Below are 19,505 nucleotides of genomic sequence, written 5' to 3'. Positions count from 1 at the left end.
AGCTCCTCAGAGGAGAAGGGGAGGACCATCCTCCTCAGTGAATTTCATAAAAAAAAAAAATTGTAAAACATTTAAGTTATCCTTTTTAGATAAAAACATATACTAAAATAATCACATGTCACCAAATAATTGATTAAAACAACATATTTTGCAATAACATCACTCTGTAAGTAGCACCATGGTGTAGCTGGGGACAGCTAGCTTTCTATTCTTCCTCTGGGTACATTGACTTCAATTACAAACCCCCAAAATGTTCTCACCCCCTTCCATAGACTTACACAGTAATTATGACACTTCCGGAGGACTCCTCCAACCTATAGAGCTAGATATGACGACTGGTGCCCCCGAGTTAAATATGGATACCAGTGAATCGATGTATCTGTCAATCCAATGGAAGCAGATAGAATTGGGCACAAAAGGTATACAACATGAAGATTCTATATGGTCCAGTATCATGTGCAATCCCTGCTGGGGAGACTGACTGCCTTGATGCCTTGACCAACACACAGGACCTGCCAATCATTTCTCCTGTGGACCGTTTTACTACTGACTGGGACACAGAAAGGAAATAGCAGCAGCACAGTGAAGAGCCACAGTGGACGACCCCTTTCCTGTTTATCTGTGTTGTTATTGTTGAGGCGTTAACAATGAGGTTCTTAATCAGTGACCTCTTACCCTGAGCCTTCTCTGGGGTCAAATGATGGCTCATGCTGCAGTGTGCTTCCCCAAGAGAATGAAAATATATGTTATGAAAAGGAGAATTCATCACAAAGGGTATCTTTGGATTAAAGTCATATTGGTTTGTATCCTTTTCCCCCTGGTCTTGGTAGCATGGCTTTCATGTGTGTGTAATTACCATATTTCATTACTGTGTTGGGTGCACTGTTGGAGCATCAAAGCCGATTGGCTCCCCGCTGGGCAGCCACCGCTGCCAGAGAAGTACACAGCATTTTTTTTGAAAAGAATAAATTTGCCTACGGCCTGTTTGTGAGTGCACTCTCCCCTCAAGCTGCTGTCGAGATCAAAAGAGAAGCCATTCGGCTGGTGAAGTGCCCTTGTGCTGAATAATAACAGCAGTTGCTGCATCGTTCCAAAAAACCGGGTGAAAACACAACCACTCTCACCTTCTCCTCTCCCTCTTTACCTTGTACACACACTGTCCTTTTCTCCCTCGCGTCTCACCTCCTCAAACACACCCACTCACATGTCGCAAACAAAGTAATCTCAATGGAAACACGGCCATGTTTGTACGGGCAAACAGCCACTTCGATAGTGCTTGAGTTGCCATTGTGATCCATAACATAAACGTATGGGAACAGTCCAAACCAATAGAACAATGTAGTATATAAGATACTGTATTTCATTTTGTCCCTGTTTCTCTTTTGGTGCGTCGTAGGGCCTTGCGCAACCTGACTATTAAACCCTTGAAACTCAGTTGCTACTGCTACAGTATGGAATTAAGCCTTGAAGAGACAAGATTAGTAGTTTCAAGTCATGTCCTTTAGTATACTAGGAGTCTGTCCCCCATTCGGCAGTGTGTCAGCATCCTTTTATCAGAGGGATATCTTTTAGAGGGCAGCTATCTATCGCAGGGCAAGTTCACTTCGTTTCCAAAGCTTTCTTGCTGAATGTCTTGACAGAGAAGACCAGCCCATTTGGTTTGCTGGAACAAAACACTATCCAGTGGTGACGTAAGTTGAATGAGAAATGGGTATATTGTCTTAACTTATACCTTACTCTATACAATTCATCATGCTAATGGAGAAGCTTCCGTATATGTATCAGTCATATTGGTTACACCTTTGTTGTAAAAGGTTATTGTTAAACGCCAATATGATCCATTGGATGTGTTGTGTTTGATTGGGCAATAGTTCTAGAATCAAAACCATACATTTGATATGCTCTTGGCCGCTGCTTGCCTTCTTGTATTTCGATTATGTATAGGTCATTACAAGGGAAAAAAGTTTGAAATGTGAACAACACATAATTTGGCGTTTATGTGTCTGTCTTTTTGTATTTTCCCTCCTTCCAATTTATTACCACAACTCACAAACTACAAACCTAATGAGAAGCAACATGGTGTTGATTTCTAAAAGGGTCCGTTGATGGAAGACCTTGGACTGGATAAACAATTGCATTTCTTATCTCTCTCCTCCATCATGTCTGCTTTCAATGGTTCCTGCAAGGCACCTAAAGGCCCTCACAAGGGCAAACCACACCACTAAGCTTTTTGTTTGATTTGTAATCCTTTTTACCAGAGGTGATTTGTAACAACTCCTCATCCCCCTCCAAGTCAAGTCAAACTCAGTCTGGTGCATGATCCATTGCCAGCCCACGTCGGCCTGGGGCCCCGGCGACCTTAACCTTGGAACCCCCCCGCCCACCCCCCCCACCCCCAAACCTTCCAGGAAGTGCGTGGAGAGGGGGAGTGGGGCCAGGGGTGGAGGGTGTGTGGAGAGGGGAGGTGGGCAGGGTGGAGGTGTGTGGAAGAGCGGGATGGGGGCCAAGGGTGGAGGAGTGTGGAAGAAAGCAAGGACCTGCCACATTATATGCTTTAACCAGGACTGGAAATCACCGGGGTTAAAACAACTTAACCTTCATTTGTGAAACGGTGCAAATCAAAGGGCAAAAAACGACGTGTTTGCTGGTAATTACGCTGGGGGAGAGCAACAGGGCGAGGCAAGGATGGAGGGAGGAGAGAAAGGGGAGCGCCGGGAGGACAGAGGGGGAGAATTCAAAAAGAAGGGGGAATCATTTAATGTGAAGAAGAATTTTTAATGAGTTTGCCCAGAAATTGTTTTCAGCTGTAATCTTTTATTTATATGCAGACTGATCTCCCTCCTGGCAGTGTGAGGGTCATCCTGTGTGACTCTTGTCAGGAACCCCCACCTGTCAAACAACACCCCAAAAGCACCAGGGACAATGGTTATTCTAGCAAAGGCAAACATGTCCTGTCTTGGCTTAAGGGGCGAAATAGCCTGTTTATTTTTTAAAACTTGGTCCCCTCTCTCCATCATGCCAGAAACTTTGCTGAAGTCGAAGGAATAGAGGGAAGTTGAAATTGGACCAAAGTTTTAGACAGTTTATCTACATTTATTATCCAATGAATATTAATGGGGTTAGATTGTCATTGTAAGCATCTCAATTAGATGAAGGGATTTAGTTAGCAGCAACCACCATCAGAACAACTTGGTGTAATGGCTGTGCAGTTAGGATATCAAATCAAATCAAGTTTATTTTATAATTATAGCCCTTCGTACATCAAGCAATATCTCAAATGCTGTACAGATTACTACTTGTTCCGACACAAAGGATACACTTGTGAAGCGAGTGGCTGTCACTAGAAGGCATTCACACTGTTATACCTTGATTGTATTATAAAGGTTTGGGAATTGTACTTTATTGAGTGAGTTGTGATTGTGTTTTGTATCTTTCATGTTGCATCAATTCCATAGCCAAGCTGATGTGCTACTTCCTTATTCTTTAATTTGACAAAAGTGTATGTTTGCTGCAATTTGAACAGGTGTCTCTCAATAAACAATATTTTGAAACTTAAATGGATTTTCAATCTCAATGAATGTTACCAGTATTATCATAGTCTCATACAGAATGGAATAGAATGGATCATAAGCGTCATAATGATGGAGCTCATTAAATCTGGTTTGTGTTACTATATGTGAAACACGTTGCAGTCAAACCAATGCTCGCTGCGTTAGATTTTTTTAAACCTATTATGATATCGATTAAGAATGCAATATTTTGGACATAGATATTGAAGCCTATCTGTGCTCCAATATCTTAGCTATATGCCCTCAATATTTCATCATGAAATAAACACATTCAACATTGATAAACACATTTCAACACGTTCAAACAATAATGTCTGTTATTACTCTGACTTTTTTCCATGTATTAGCATACCCATATTTCCAGTAAAATTTACAGACGACATAGGTCGAGTATTTTTGGTTGCCGTTCCTATAACAGATGGCTCCAGTGCAAGGCTCTGTTAGGTTAATTAAAAGCAGCCGGTGTACAGGTCTAGCAGGAACATTCCAGCAAACAACATGCAATGAGTCACATGCGTTCCAACGTGAACTCGGGAATGACTGAATGTGTGACACATAACTAAAGGAAAATTATAATGAATGAATTAATTAAATAAATAAATAACATTGTTTCATATAAAAATAGATAGGCTTGCCTAGATAAGGGTTGAGGCCAACTCATATTATTAATACGTGTCCCCATTGGAAAAAAGAAGTTTTAATCACCGTTGTGTTTTTGTAGGTGAACGGTGCTCCCACAATATCAGAAAATGAACTAACCCTCTCTTTTCCTTGCAATAGGCCTATTCTTTTTTTTTTACTGGCAGGATGATTGCTCACATTAGCAATATTAGTCAGAAACCTCGTCAGATTGAATTGACAGTTTGAACAAAGAAACAAAGAAATAACTATCTTTTGTTTATTCTGCACAAAAAAAAACAGGACTTAACAAATTCAAATACCCAAGGTAAAAATTACATCTAAAGAGCGTTAGCCTACTCTGGTTAGATGCAGTGTGGAAATAGGGACTCACTGTAAAACCTGTGTTTATACTCTTTGGATCAAATCGTCAACTGGTTACAAATCAATGAGTCGTTTGCCCAACTGAAAAAAGATAATAGTTTTTTAAACCCAGGGCTGCCAACAATAACAACAATTAAGTTTAACCACTTGAAATTGTGTTTCGATTTTAAAATCCAACATGGACACGTCTAAATAAATAAAGGCATAAGCCCTATGGTGAGATCTATACTGAATTTGATTAGAATAAAATAATATGGACACCAGGGAAAATACGAGAATCCTAGTTTCTAGTTTTCAAAGTGCATATATCTATACTAATATATAAAAATAAAACTAAGCAGCTTACCTTTGTTTGAGTTCTTTGAATAGGTCAACTCACTGTCTTCCATTGCCAACCTGTTGTAGACTTGCCTGCTGCACAGAAAAATAACACTAGTGTGCTAAAGCCTACACTGTTGGAAATTCATACATAATATATATACTGTGACTACATGAAAACTAACAAGAGCGTTGCCTGAAAGGTGTGATAGCAGAGTGTCCATGACCATGGAGTCTTAAAGTGGTTTCATAATTGGGAGCTTGCAGCGTTTTGGATTGTTGCTTTTTTGATACTGTTCATCATACTGTTCATCATACTGTTCATCATACTGTTCATCATACTGTTCACATTGTAGTTCAGCCTCAGGTGCAGAACATGTCAAGAGCTGTATGATAGTTAATTGCTTGTATCATAAAACTGTAATTTATAACAAACATGATTGTCAAGGAGATGTAAATGTCTCAATCATCAGCGTAACCCTAAAGAACCAATTATGTAGTACTTGTTGAGGCAAGATGGCTGAAATGTCACTCCAAATAAGATTCATGTACACTGACATCAGTGGAGGCTCCTCAGAGGAGGAAGGGGAGGACCATCCTCCTCAGTGAATTTCATAAAAAAAAAAAAATTGTAAAACATTTAAGTTATCCTTTTTAGATAAAACTATACTAAATATAATCACATGTCACCAAATAATTGATTAAAACACACTATTTTGCAATAACATCACTCTGTAATGTAGCACCATGGTGTAGCTGGGGGACAGCTAGCTTTCTATTCTCCTCTGGGTACATTGACTTCAATACAAAACCCCCAAAATGGTTCTCACCCCCTTCCATAGACTTACACAGTAATTATGACATCTTCCGGAGGACGTCCTCCAACCTATCAGAGCTCTTGCAGCATGAACTGACATGTTGTCCACCCAATCAAAGGATCCGAGAATGAATCTAGTACTGAAAGCATAAGCTACATCTAGCTAGCACTGCAGTGCATAAATGGGGTGAGTAATTTATTTTGGGTAACAGAAAAATACTGCATGAAAGCTGACTCAAAGAGAGAGAAAGACAATAGTTGAACAGTGTTGAACAAATGAATTTATTCCACTTTGAGTTTCACTTACTTAGCTAGCAAATGCAGCTAGCTAGTTTAGCCTACTCAAACACCCTGCTCAAACAGAGGGATGCTATGTTAGCTAGCTGGCTATGACTATCCAACATAACACTGAAACTCTTCCAAGTCAAGGTAAACTTTTACTAATTTATTGCCACCGGGGCCCGCCGGTGTAACGTTACTTCATGATTGTAGCGGGTTTACTATTGTGTTAGTTGTATTAGCTATGTTGACTATGACGTTACTTTAGCTAATATGGTGACAACATGTAGGCTATGAGTAGCGGTTATGATATGGTTTGGCTTGGAAAGGTTTTTTCGCCTGGTCACATAGGGGGACAAGGTGAGAGGAGGAGAGCGCATGGATGCAAGAAGAATACAAAGTGGCTGCTATGAAAGTGAACTGTGTTTACGAGTGATCAGGGGTGTATTCATTCCGCCGATTTTGTTGGAAAATGTTTCTTAAACGGAAGCAAATGGAACAAAACGGGGATGAACATACCTGAATTTGTTCAATAGAAACTCTTGTTTGCAACTGTTGGACTAATGATTACACCCTATATCAGCTAGAAGCAGGCAAGAGTGTGCAAGGCGGTATTGAATGTGTCACTGTCTGTCCATGTGTCACTGTCTGTCACCTCAAAATTTTCTCTTGACCTGTGTGCACCTAATTTGTAAACTTTAATTCATAGGCTAAGTTGTAGCAACCTCATGAGGGTATAGGTAAAATTTGAGTATCCTGTAGTAGCCTAAACCTTTCGCTGTTACATTGAACTGGGTGAATGGAATATGAATGACAGTCATCCAATATGCTGTAATAGAAATAAGGCCATGTTCATGAAAAACTCAATCTTAAACAGCACTGACCGCCACTGACTGACATCTGCAAACAGATCAGAAGGGAATGTGTATGCTAGAAAACATCCTACTGTGTTTGACTATGATGTGCACAGACAGGGGATCACTTAAATCAAAAGGTTGACCCAACCCAAGGTTGCGCAGTCATAATTATGTTCTATCAACATTCTGACATGCTGCCTGTTTTGACTCCCCACCCTCCTCTTGCATCACAGGCTGAGGAGCGTCATGGTAACTTTGAGGAGCGACTGCGACAGATGGAGGCGCAACTAGAGGAGAAGAATCAGGAGTTACAGAGGGTGAGTCATGCTCGCTCTCCCTTTTTCTTTTTCGCCCTTTCACCCCCTCTTTCATACCATTCCTTTATCACTCTTTACTCTACAATGGCATACTAATTTTCTAAACCCTCTATTTGTCAGTCTGTNTGATAATGGATGCGACTTCATCACACTATTCATCATACTGTTCACATTGTAGTTCAGCCTCAGGTGCAGAACATGTCAAGAGCTGTATGATAATTAATTGCTTGTATCATAAAACTGTCATTTATTATAAACATGATTGTCAAGGAGATGTAAATGTCTCAATCATCAGCATAACCCTAAAGAACCAATTATGTAGTACTTGTTGAGGCAAGATGGCTGAAATGTCACTCCAAATAAGATTCATGTACACTGACATCAGTGGAGGCTCCTCAGAGGAGGAAGGGGAGGACCATCCTCCTCAGTGAATTTCATAAAAAATTAAAATTGTAAAACATTTAAGTTATCATTTTTAGATAAAACTATACTAAATATAATCACATGTCACCAAATAATTGATTAAAACACATTATTTTGCAATAACATCACTCTGTAATGTAGCACCATGGTGTAGCTGGGGGACAGCTAGCTTCTATTTTCCTCTGGGTACATTGACTTCAATACAAACCCCCCAAAATGGTTCTCACCCCCTTCCATAGACTTACACAGTAATTATGACAACTTCCGGAGAACATCCTCCAACCTATGAGAGCTAATTGCCACCGGGGCCCGCCGGTGTAACATTACTGCATGATTGTAGCGGGTTTGCTATTGTGTTAGTTGTATTAGCTATGTTGACTATGTTACTTTAGCTAATATGGTGACAACATGTAGGCTATGAGTAGCGGTTATGATATGTTTTGGCTTGGAAAGGTTTTTTCGCATGGTCACATAGGGTGACAAGGTGAGAGGAGGAGAGCGCATGGATGCAAGAAGGAATACAAAGTGGCTGCTATGAAAGTGAACTGTGTTTACGCGTGATCAGGGGTGTATTCATTCCGCCGATTCTGTTGGAAAATGTTTCTTAAACAGAAGCAAATGGAACCAAACCGGGATGAACATACCTGAATTTGTTCAATAGGAACTGTTGTTTGCAACTGTTGGACTAATGATTACACCCTAGATCAGCTAGATGCAGGCAAGAGTGTGGAAGGCAGTATTGAATGTGTCACTGTCTGTCCATGTGTCACTGTCTGTCACCTCAACATTTTCTCTCGACCTGTGTGCACCTACGTTGTAAACTTTCATTCATAGGCTAGGTTGTAGCAACATCATGATGGGTATAGGTAAAATGTGAGTATCCTATAGTAGCCTAAACCTATCGCTGTTACATTGAACTGGCTAAATGGAATATGACTGACAGTCATCCAATATGCTGTAATAGAAATAAGGCCATGCTCATGAAAAACTCAATCTTAAACAGCACTGACAGCCACTGACTGACATCTGCAAACAGATCAGAAGGGAATGTGTATGCTAGAAAACATCCTACTGTGTTTGACTATGATCTGCACAGACAGGGGCTCACTTAAATCAAAAGGTTGACCCAACCCAAGGTTGCGCAGTCATAATTATGTTCTATCAACATTCTGACATGCTGCCTGTTTTGACTCCCCACCCTCCTCCTCTTGCATCACAGGCTGAGGAGCGTCATGGTAACTTTGAGGAGCGACTGCGACAGATGGAGGCGCAACTAGAGGAGAAGAATCAGGAGTTACAGAGGGTGAGTCATGCTCGCTCTCCCTTTTTCTTTTTCTCCCTTCCACCCCCTCTTTCATACCATTCCTTTATCACTCTTTACTCTACAATGGCATACTAATTTTCTAAACCCTCTATTTGTCAGTCTGTAATTCAGATCCAATCTTCTCTCTCTCTCTCAGTCAAGCAGAAAGGTCGCTGTAACTCTCCCCACCCTCGTCTTCCATTTTTCTATTTTACTCTCTCCTGCCTCAGGGCAAGGGAGGCACACGAGTTTCCCAACTGGAAGGCCTTGTCCAAGATGGCACAGGTCAACAGTAGAAACAATAACAGACATGAAAATACCTCACTATTTAGCTCCCTAATCTCTTTTCTCTTTCTTCTCTTCTTTTCTCTCTCTCTCTCTCTCTCTCTCTCTTCTCTCTCTCTCTCTTCTCTCTTCTTCTCTCTCTCTCTCTCTCTCTCTCTCCTCTCTCTCTCTCTCTCTTCTCTCTCTCTTCTCCTTTCCCTAGGCGGGCAGAGGAGAGGATGAATGATGAACACAACAAGCGTTCTGTCTGACACGGTGGACAAGCTGCTGTCTGAGTCTAACGAAAGGCTTCAGCTCCATCTCAAGGAGAGGATGGCTGCCCTGGAGGACAAGGTACTACTTACCGGCCCACTCACACCCACTCACACCTCTTCACACTTAGCATATTTCCCACTCAAAACAGTCAACACTTCAACCAAAACCCATACCCCTTCATTTCACACACACCTGAGTTCCCACTCAAAACTGTCAACACAATCCTCTTCATCCAGTTTCTATTCAAGACTGTTGTCACTTCAATATTAAACCCACTCTGGCTCTAAACAGCTACTATGGAATACAGTTCGGACCTCATGGCATTGATAATGTGTAATTACAGATATGTTGTTGTTATGCAGTAGACCTAATAAAGTTTTTTTTAATGGTGATCCTTTCAGAATGCTCTCTCTGAGGAACTTTCTAACATGAAGAAGATCCAGGACGACCTTCTAGCAAACAAGGTATATCAAGAGATAATTCAATTTTTACATACTTTAATTAAATATTTTAATTGTATTAACTTATTCACTCTTTCTTTCCCTGTTTCAGGACCAGCTMATAGCCGAGCTGGAGAGGATTCAGCTGGAGTTGGACCAGCTCAGACTGAGACCCGGCGGGTCCTGCTATTCCAGGTCTCCCTCCCTTCCTCAACACACCRCCTACACATCAACCTACACACCTCCAACACACCTCATACAGCTGCTGCCTATGAATGTGGCTGGCAGTATTGTAACCAAGTAGTATAAGTGGTTTGCAGTGTTATGTGCTTCCTATAACCTCTCTCCTAGTCTCAGTATAGGTCCAGGTGTGGCCTATACATATGGAGCAAAGAGGCTGGATGAATGTACATTCCAGTTATCTCTCCCACTCACTGTCTATATCAGTCTATCTTTCTCTTCTCCCTCTCTCTCTCTCTCTCTCTCTCTCTCTCTCTCCTCCCTCGCCCTCTCCCTCCCTCCCTCCCTACCTCTCTCAGGTCTCTCCCAGGCAGTGCCCTGGAGCTGAGGTACTCCCACGGGGGCGGCTCCCTCCCCACGGGCTCCACCGCTCACCTGGATCACTACGGTAACGCCAACGCCAACACCGTGGCCGTGGTCAGGCGGACTCACCGCGGGCGCTGGAGCACAGCCCGGGAGGACACCAGCAAGGTCAGAGGTCACATGATCACATGATCACCTTTGACGTGTCTAATATTGATAATGATATAGTCACATTGATATAGTTGATATAGTCACAAGCATCACAACCCAACAAACTGAACCTTCTCTGTGTGTATGTGTGTGTGCATGCTTGCTTGTGTGTGTGTGTGTATATGTGTGTGTATGTGTGCAGTACGGGGACTGGGACAGTGGGTCAGCGCTGCTGAGGACCGGGTTTGAGGGGGGTGTGGACCACGGTTGCTCTGACGATGAGGACGACAGAGAGACACTGTTTGGCTCGGAGCTGTTGTCTCCCAGCGGACAGACTGACGTCCAGACACTGGCCATCATGCTGCAGGAACAACTAGAGGCAATCAACAAGGAGATCAAGTAAGGGAGGTGGAGGAAGGGATGCAGGTAGAGAGGGTTCTGTGATTGTGTACAAGCAGTTTAGGTCAAATGCAGGTGGAGAAGATTCATCTGAGGTTTCTTTTCATTTTCTCATTCAAGACCAACATTCATTGGTCTTCCGTGTGACATGCTCCTAAATCTCCCGTCTTTCCCTCTTCTCCCCTTTTCACTTTCCTCTGTTTACCCTCTCTCTCTCCGACCCATTTGTCTGTCTATCTCTCTCTCTCCCTCCCTCTTTCCCTGCCCCCCCCCTCTCTGTCAGGTTGATCCAGGAAGAGAAGGAGAGTACAGAGTTGCGGGCGGAGGAGATCGAGAGCAGGGTTAGCAGTGTGGCTCTGGACGGTTCCCCCATCCCACCCTCCTCCCTGGGGAGGGACAGTATGGGGCGCGGCTTCATCCCTCAGTCCCTCACCTCCTCCACCCTGGCCTCCCCTTCTCCCCCCAGTTCTGGGGTCTCCACCCCTCGCCTGTCCCARTCCCCTCACCGCGAGACAGATAGACAGGTACAGCTGCTCTGTCTGTGTGTCTGTCTGTGTGTGGGTGTGTTGGGAATGTGTGAGTCTTTGTGTGTGTGTGTCAGTGGAGGCTGCTGAGGGGAGGACGGCTCATAATAATGTCTGGAACAGAGTGAATGAAATGGCATTAAACAAACACATTTTTGATAACATATTTACAGTACTTCACTTTTTAATGTGTATAGTATTGCTTACTAGGTGTTGTCTAATGAATTCTGTAACCACTCCCTCTTTAAATCAGGGTTTATTGGAAAAAGCTGTTCAAAAGAGGACATTGTATTATCATTTCTTTGTACTCCCTGACGAAGGCCATGCAGCCGAAACGCGTCAGAGTTTTTCAACTTTGTTTCCATTGAACATGCCATACAAATAAAGGCATTTTAATTAATTATATGAAGAGTGCCTTGGTCCTCCTTTCTTTTTGATGACCCATTTACCCCTTTTACCAAAGAGCACCTTCTGTCTACCAAAATCTACTATTGTGTACTTGTACCCTTCCTCCTTTTTCTACATGGAAGCCATGTTTGGAAGTATTTGATATCATTCCACTCATTCCGCTCCAGCCATTACCACAAGCTCATCCCCAATTAAGGGGTCACCAACCTCCTGTGGTGTGTGTACATGCGTGCGTACAGTATACATACTGTATAAGGCCCCTAAATGTGTTCCAACGTTACACTCCAGAACAACAAAGAGGATGATCGGTCCCTTGCCCTTCTTGACTCCACCCCTCCACCCACCCCCCGAGCGCTGCGACTAGACAGGATGACCCTCACCCACCCAGGGGCCATGATGGACGACCCCAGGGAATTCCGCAGGTATGACAGCCAATCATCATCGAGGAAACCCTGTAGTGCTCGTATGGTTCGTTCCTTCCCTGTTTCTCTTATTCCTTCTGTRTCTTCTGTCTCTCAGTCTGTCAGCAGACGGCAGCAGTTCCAACAGCAGTCAGGACTCTCTCCACAAAGCCAGTAAAAAGAAAAGCATCAAGTCTTCCATCGGCCGCCTTTTTGGGAAGAAGGAAAAGGGAAGAATGGGCCCGGCTGGGCGAGAGTCTGCCTCTCTGGGTGAGAGAGAGAATTGAAATTATACTCGAAAAACTACATATCCCATGACTTTGCTTTAAATGTGTTTGAACTGCAACAGGTCAAAGTCCACCTGGTGTTGACACCCATATTTGTAGTCTTTGTAACCCCTGACCCCCTGTGTCTCTCAGCCTCTACGCCTTCTGAGGACCTGGGTACTGGGGATTCTATGGGACTGACCAAGGGAAGCATGACAGGAACTGTTGACAACCGCCGCAGCAAAAAGAAGTGAGTCTCAGGGAATATCACCCTCCGATTCATTTCTCTCCTGAAGTCATTTCTCTTTCCACTCTCTGTTCRACTGCTTTTCTTCCACTCTTTCAGAAAGCACTTTTRGTTTTATGGTTATTSAACCTTTGTTTCCCCCGGTCTCTCTCTCCCAGACATGAGCTGCTGGAGGAGGCYTGTCGTCAGGGTCTTCCCTTTGCATCCTGGGATGGACCCACTGTGGTCTCCTGGCTAGAGGTAATCATAGATGTTTGATAGATAGATGGGAAACCTTTATAGCCATATAAACCCTCACGATCACTACATTCTAGCCAATCTGTTTCTAGCTCACCTCTTTCCCTCTCTACTCCAGCTGTGGGTGGGAATGCCAGCGTGGTACGTGGCAGCCTGTCGTGCCAACGTGAAGAGTGGCGCCATCATGGCCAACCTGTCTGACACAGAGATCCAGAGGGAGATTGGCATCAGTAACCCCCTGCACCGCCTCAAACTGAGARTGGCRATCCAGGAGATGGTGTCCCTCACCAGCCCATCTGCCCCGGCCAGCAATCGCTCTGTTAGTAGTCTCACTAGTACACACTCACAGAACACAAACCATGTAGACACAATTATAGAGGTACACATGATACTATATTTGATTATACCATGATACAGTGGGGAGACAAGTTATGTTGATTCACTGCGGATTTTGCAGGTTTTCCTACTTACAAGCATGTGAGAGGTTCTGTATTTTTTATCATAGGTACACTTCAACTGTGAGAGACGGAGTCTAAAACAAGATCCAGAAATATCACATTGTAGATTTTAGTAATTAATTTGCATTTTATTTGCATGACTAAGTATTTGATCACCTACTAACCAGTAAGATCCAACTCTCACAGCCTGTTAGTGTTTTCTTTAAGAGCCCTCCTGTTCTCATCATTACCTTGTATTAACTACACCTGTTTGAACTCGGTTACCTGTATAAAAAGACACGTTCACACACTCAATCAACAGACTCCAACTCTCCACAATGGCCAAGACCAGAGAGCTGTGTAGGAATCAGGGATAAAATTGTAGACTGCACAAGCTGGGTTGGGCTACAGGAAATAGGCAAGCAGCTTGGTGAGAAGGCACACTGTTGCGCAATTATTAGAAAATGGAAGAAGTTCAAGATGACGGTCCATCACCCTCGGTCTGGGCTCCATGCAAGATCTCACCTCGTGGGGCATCAGTGATCATGAGGAAGGTGAGGAATCAGCCCAGAACTACACGGCAGGACCTGGTCAATGACTGAAGAGAGCTGGGACCACAGTTCTCAAAGAAACCATTAGTAACACACTACGCGTCTCTGGATTAAATCCACAAAGCCATTTTTCTCAGCCAAAGAGAGGGTCACAAAAAGCAGGAAATAAAGATAAATTAATCACTAACCTTTGATGAACCTTCATCAGATGAACTCATAGGACTTCATGTTCCAAATACTGTTGTTTTGTTCGATAAAGTTCATATTTATATGCAAAGATCTGAGTTTTACATTGGCGCGTTACGTTCAGTAGTTCCAAAACATCCGGATTTGCAGAGAGCTACACTTATTTACAGAAATACTCATAAAAACATTGATAAAAGATACAACTATTATGCATGGAATTTAGATACCCTTCTCCTTATGCCAACCGCTGTGTCAGATTTCAAAAAGCTTTACCGAAAAAGACACATGCAATAATCTTGAGTAGCGTCAGACAACAATCAAGCCATACAGATACCGCCATGTTGTGGAGTCAACAAAGTCAGAATAGTATATTAAATATTCACTTACCTTTGATGATCTTCAATCAGAATGCACTCACAGGAATCCAGTTCCACAATAAATGTTTGATTTGTTCGATAAAGTCATCATTATGTCCAAATACCTCCTTTTTGTTCACGCGTTTAGCCCAGTTATCAATTCATGAGGCGCGATCACTAGGTGCAGACGAAAAGTCAAAACGTCCGTAGAAAACATGTCAAACGATGTATAGAACAATCTTTAGGATGTTTTTATATAATCTTCAATAATGTTCCAACCGGGAGAATTCCTTTGTCCTTCAGAAATGAAATGGAACACAAGCTAATCTCACGTGACCATCACACGGGTAGGCTCATGGCACTCTGCCAGACCCTGACTCAGAGCCCTCTATTCCCACCTGCCTTCAAGTAGAAGCATTCAAACAACAGGTTCTAAAGAACTTGTTTGACGTGGAAGCTTCAGGAAGTGCAATAGGAACCAATATCCACTGTATATTGCTAGCGATTGCGTTGAAGAAACTACAAGCTCAGATTTCCCACTTCATGGTAGATCTATTTCTCAGGCTTATTGCCTGCATATTGAGTTCTGTTACTATCTGCACATCACACTCATTCACAAAGTTTTACGAAACATCAGGCTTTTCTATCCTACAATATATAATAATACTGCATATCTAAGCTTCTGGGTGACTGGTCGCAGGCCAGTTTACCTGGGCACCTTATTCATCCAAGCTACTCAACTTCGGCCCCAGCCATAAGATAGATTAATCAGGAACCACAACTGTGTGGTAGCTAGCTGCTTTCAATATACTTTGTGTCCCTCATTTACTGAAGTGGTTCCATTATTTTGGCAGTTGCCTGTATATAACCATTTACATTTATGTGAGAGATTAACATACAAATGTACATGCATTCACAGCAGACTCATCAACACACAACAATTAAAAGTTTTTCGACGATCATATTTTCTTTCTTTCCTGTCTTGTGACCACAGTCGACCAGTAACGTGTGGATGACCCATGCTGAGATGGAGTCGTTAAACGCAGCCACCAAACGGTAAGTATGTCCTGTTATGTTAATGTCTCAACATTTTCGAGACATTTAACATTACGTTCATCTAACATTGACATATATACAGGAGGTTGGTGGCACCTTAATTGAGGAGGACGGGCTCAATAGTAATGGCTGGAACGAATGAGTGGATATGGTATCGAACACTTATCAAACTTCTATTGTTTTTTCGGATGTGTTTGATACCTATTTGCATGTTTTAGTCTTATCGAGGGAGGTTTGGCTATTTATGGAATCATGATAGCAGCGCTTGTGCCATGTTCAAGGCGGGACAGCCTCCTGTGATATCATAGCAGTGTAATTCTGAAGTATTATTTTCGAGATACACGCCTCTACTAGATTGTTATGCATTCACCACACATGATGATGAAAAGATGAATGGGATATAGTGGATTAAGCTTACTGAAAATGGGGGGCGAGCTGTCTACTCTAGAAGTAATGACTACAAGGTAGTGACTGCATGTTATGCCTTCATCAATCTACAGAGCATGGCATACGTATATGAAGACTGCGCAACACTCCGCTAATTTAGATAGTATAGCTATTGTTTGTCAAGTATTTAGAGATAAAATAAATGAGAGTCATGAAATATTATTTATAAGCATACTCTTGTGACCCTTTGGCTATAGCCTCGAAATTGAGTCGGTGCAGTGCCTGGGTTCTGACATATGGATCATGTGCTCTTGAAGGTGAATAGGTATTTCTAAACACATATCTGTAGTTGGAGTCCACTCTGATGATAAGACTTCGACTATTGCTCATTGTACAAGGCTGATCAGTTGGGAAGTGGTCAACTATGGCCTGTAGGCTATGTAACTGATGTAAGCAGTCATGTTGATCTAGCTGCAATGTAAGCTAGTAATGCAATACAAAAACGCTTAGATGACGCTATGAGGTTGATACAGAATGTTGTCCAGTGTGAATGGCTTCCGACGATCTGAATTGGTGGTGATGCACAGATCTGAAAGGGTTGACTGGCGATACGAAAACTGATTTCTGGCAAGATGAGAGTCAGCTCTAAGATACACTGAGTGGCGCATATCGAGTACTATAACTATTACCTTGGAAGATGGTATAGATAGGTGTGCGATGAGTATCACAAGACTCGCTTCCTACGCCATAGTATGGGCTCGCTTGGGAGCTTCAAACTGAAGGCAATATTATGTACAAGCTGCTGACACAGAGCTCCAGAGTTCCTAATAGTGGGCATGGGATTAGTACTTGGCCAGCGACAGGACAACCATTCATGAGACAGAACTCCACCAATCAGGCCTTATGGTAGACTGGCGACCAACGGATTCACTGTAGAAAAGGCACATGAAGCCCACTTGGAGTTGATGTTTGCCAAGGCACCTAAAGGACTTTCAGACCATGAGAAACAAGATTATCTGGTCTGATGAAACAAGATTTGAACTCTTTGGCCTGATGCAATGCGTCACGTCTGGAGGAAACCGTGGCCCTATCTAAAGGTGAATGCATGTGGTGCGCAGCATATGCGTGTGGGGATGTTTCAGCAGCGGGACTGGAGTGCTAGTCAGTAGATGAGGGACGATGAACGAGCAAAGGTAATGAGAGATCCTTGATGAAGACCTGCACCAGAGCGCTCAGGACCTCAGACTGGGGTGAAGGTTCACCTTTCAACAGGATAACAACCCTAAGCACACAGCCAAGACAATGCAGGAGTGGCTTCGAGACAAGTCTCTGAATGTCTTTGAGTGGCCCAGCCAGAGAAGAATGTGAGAAACTCCCCAAATACAGGTGTGCCAAGCTTGAGGCTGTAATCGCTGCCAAAAGTGTCTGAATACTTATGTAAATGTGATATTTCAGTTTTTTATTTGTAATAAATTTGCAAACATTTCTAAAAACCTGTTTTGATTTGTCATTATGGGGTACTGTGTGTAGATTGATGAGGGAAAAAAACAACTTAATACATTTTAGAATAACTCTGTAACGTAACAAAATGTGGAAAAGGTCAAGGGGTCTGACTACTTTCCGAATGCACTGTACATATATATTGCTCTACAGTTATAACTTATACTGCTCAGTTAGGAGTCAAACTCTTTCTCTCTCTCCCTCTGACCCTCCCTCTCACATTCTCTCATTCTCTCATTCTCTCTCTCTCTCTCTCTCTCTCTCTCTCTCTCTCTCTCTCTCTCTGAGTTTGTGGGACTACTAGGCCTTGGTGTTGAGCATCTTCTTCTCTCCCTCTAGTTTCTGTTTCTGTGTAAACTGCTTCACACTAATGACCCGTTCACTAAACTGCTTCACACTAATGACCCGTTCACTAACACACTGTTCCTCCCTTTGTCTTCTCCTTCCTGTTTACTCTCTTCTCCCCTCCTCCCTCTGCTTTTCCTCCATCCATCTGTCTTGRCTGCTCCCCCTATCCTGCTCTGCCTCTGTTCTCTCGSTCTTTCTGCCCATGTCTCTCTCTCTCCTGTCTATCTGCTGCATCTAAGGAGCTGAAAGAGATTAGCTGGGATCAGGTAAGGAATGGAASCACTGTATTAAATGGCATCAACATATAACACACTAATTACACTATTGRATGTGYCCATTGAAAAARAAATGATTKATACAGAAAAGTACTATAAGTAATAYRCYAACTACAACTGAAACAAATGAGACACTAGTGAAYGAGTCCTCTTCTGCATCTCAGATCCTGGCCTATGGGGATATGAACCATGAGTGGGTGGGTAATGACTGGCTGCCCAGCCTGGGTCTGCCCCAGTACCGCTCCTACTTCATGGAGTCCCTGGTGGACGCCCGCATGCTGGACCACCTGACCAAGAAGGAGCTGAGGGGACAGCTCAAAATGGTGGACAGCTTCCATAGGTACGTATGGCCTGCTCTCGTCTGTCTGTCTCTCGCTCTCACTCTCTCTCTTTCTGTTGCTGTTATAACCTCGGACCTGGGTGGGTAGGCGTTTTCTCCTCGCAGGGGGTGTGAAAAGCAAATAGACAAATTCCAGTTTCTGCAAATAGAACAATGAATTCTTCTTCTGCAACTGTTTCCCACTCCCACTTCACTCACTGCCTTTCCTTTTCTGTCCGTCATTCTTTCTCTCCCTTCCTCTGTTGACACACTAGCTCTCTCTCTGGTGTGTGAGTGTTGTGTGTTCATGGCATGGGAAACGTGCAGGTGTTAAAGGATATGTTGAAAGATTTCCTGCTGTTGAGACACTCTCACTCTGCAGGTGTGTCTCCAGGCTTCTCAGGGTCAAAGACACCGGAGTGCTCAAATACTTTCTCTGAGTCCAGGTGAGAGTCAGTCGCCATGCCTCTATTAACCGCCTGACTTTTGACCTCTCTTGACCTTTCTCAGGGTTAGTTTGCATTATGGCATAATGTGCCTGAAGCGCTTGAACTACGACCGCAAAGAGCTAGAGAGGAGGAGAGAAGACAGCCAGCACCAGAACAAAGGTGTGTTCTCCTCTCTGACATTAATCCTTTGTTCCAATTTAGTGCTCTCATCCATCCATCCAACCTCCATCCATCCATCCAACCCTCCATCCATCCATCAACCCTCCATTCAGTAACAATCAAAGCCTCGGTTGTTGGTTAGTAGATCAGGTGTTTTCACTGCTTGGCTTGAGCAAAAGTCTGCACCCCAATTGGCCCTGTCAGTGTAAGATCCAGTCACCCTTGGTTTCTTTGGAGTGAGAATCAGGTGTTTTCTGACAGATGTCTTCGTTCCACTACCCTCTGTGTAGATGTGATGGTGTGGTCCAACGAGCGTGTGATGTGCTGGGTGCAGAACATCGGGCTGAAGGAGTACGCTGACAACCTGACAGAGAGCGGGGTCCATGGGGCCCTCCTGGCTCTGGACGACACCTTCGATCTACACCGACTTGGCCTGCCTGCT

General features: G+C 43.3%; 2 pseudogenes; both read left to right on the top strand.

Moving 5' to 3' along the window:
* Window positions 1–2,935, top strand: part of LOC139022692 (liprin-alpha-3-like) — an 8,525-nt pseudogene extending 5,590 nt beyond the window's left edge.
* The window catches only part of LOC111980135 (liprin-alpha-3-like), a 45,346-nt pseudogene that overhangs the window by 10,111 nt on the left and 15,730 nt on the right, over window positions 1–19,505 (top strand).

This window comes from Salvelinus sp. IW2-2015, linkage group LG20, assembly GCF_002910315.2.
Source record: "Salvelinus sp. IW2-2015 linkage group LG20, ASM291031v2, whole genome shotgun sequence".
NCBI classification, from domain to species: Eukaryota; Metazoa; Chordata; class Actinopteri; order Salmoniformes; family Salmonidae; genus Salvelinus; species Salvelinus sp. IW2-2015.
The sequence above is the reverse complement of the archived record's forward strand: the minus strand, read 5'-3'. Positions and strand labels throughout refer to the sequence as shown.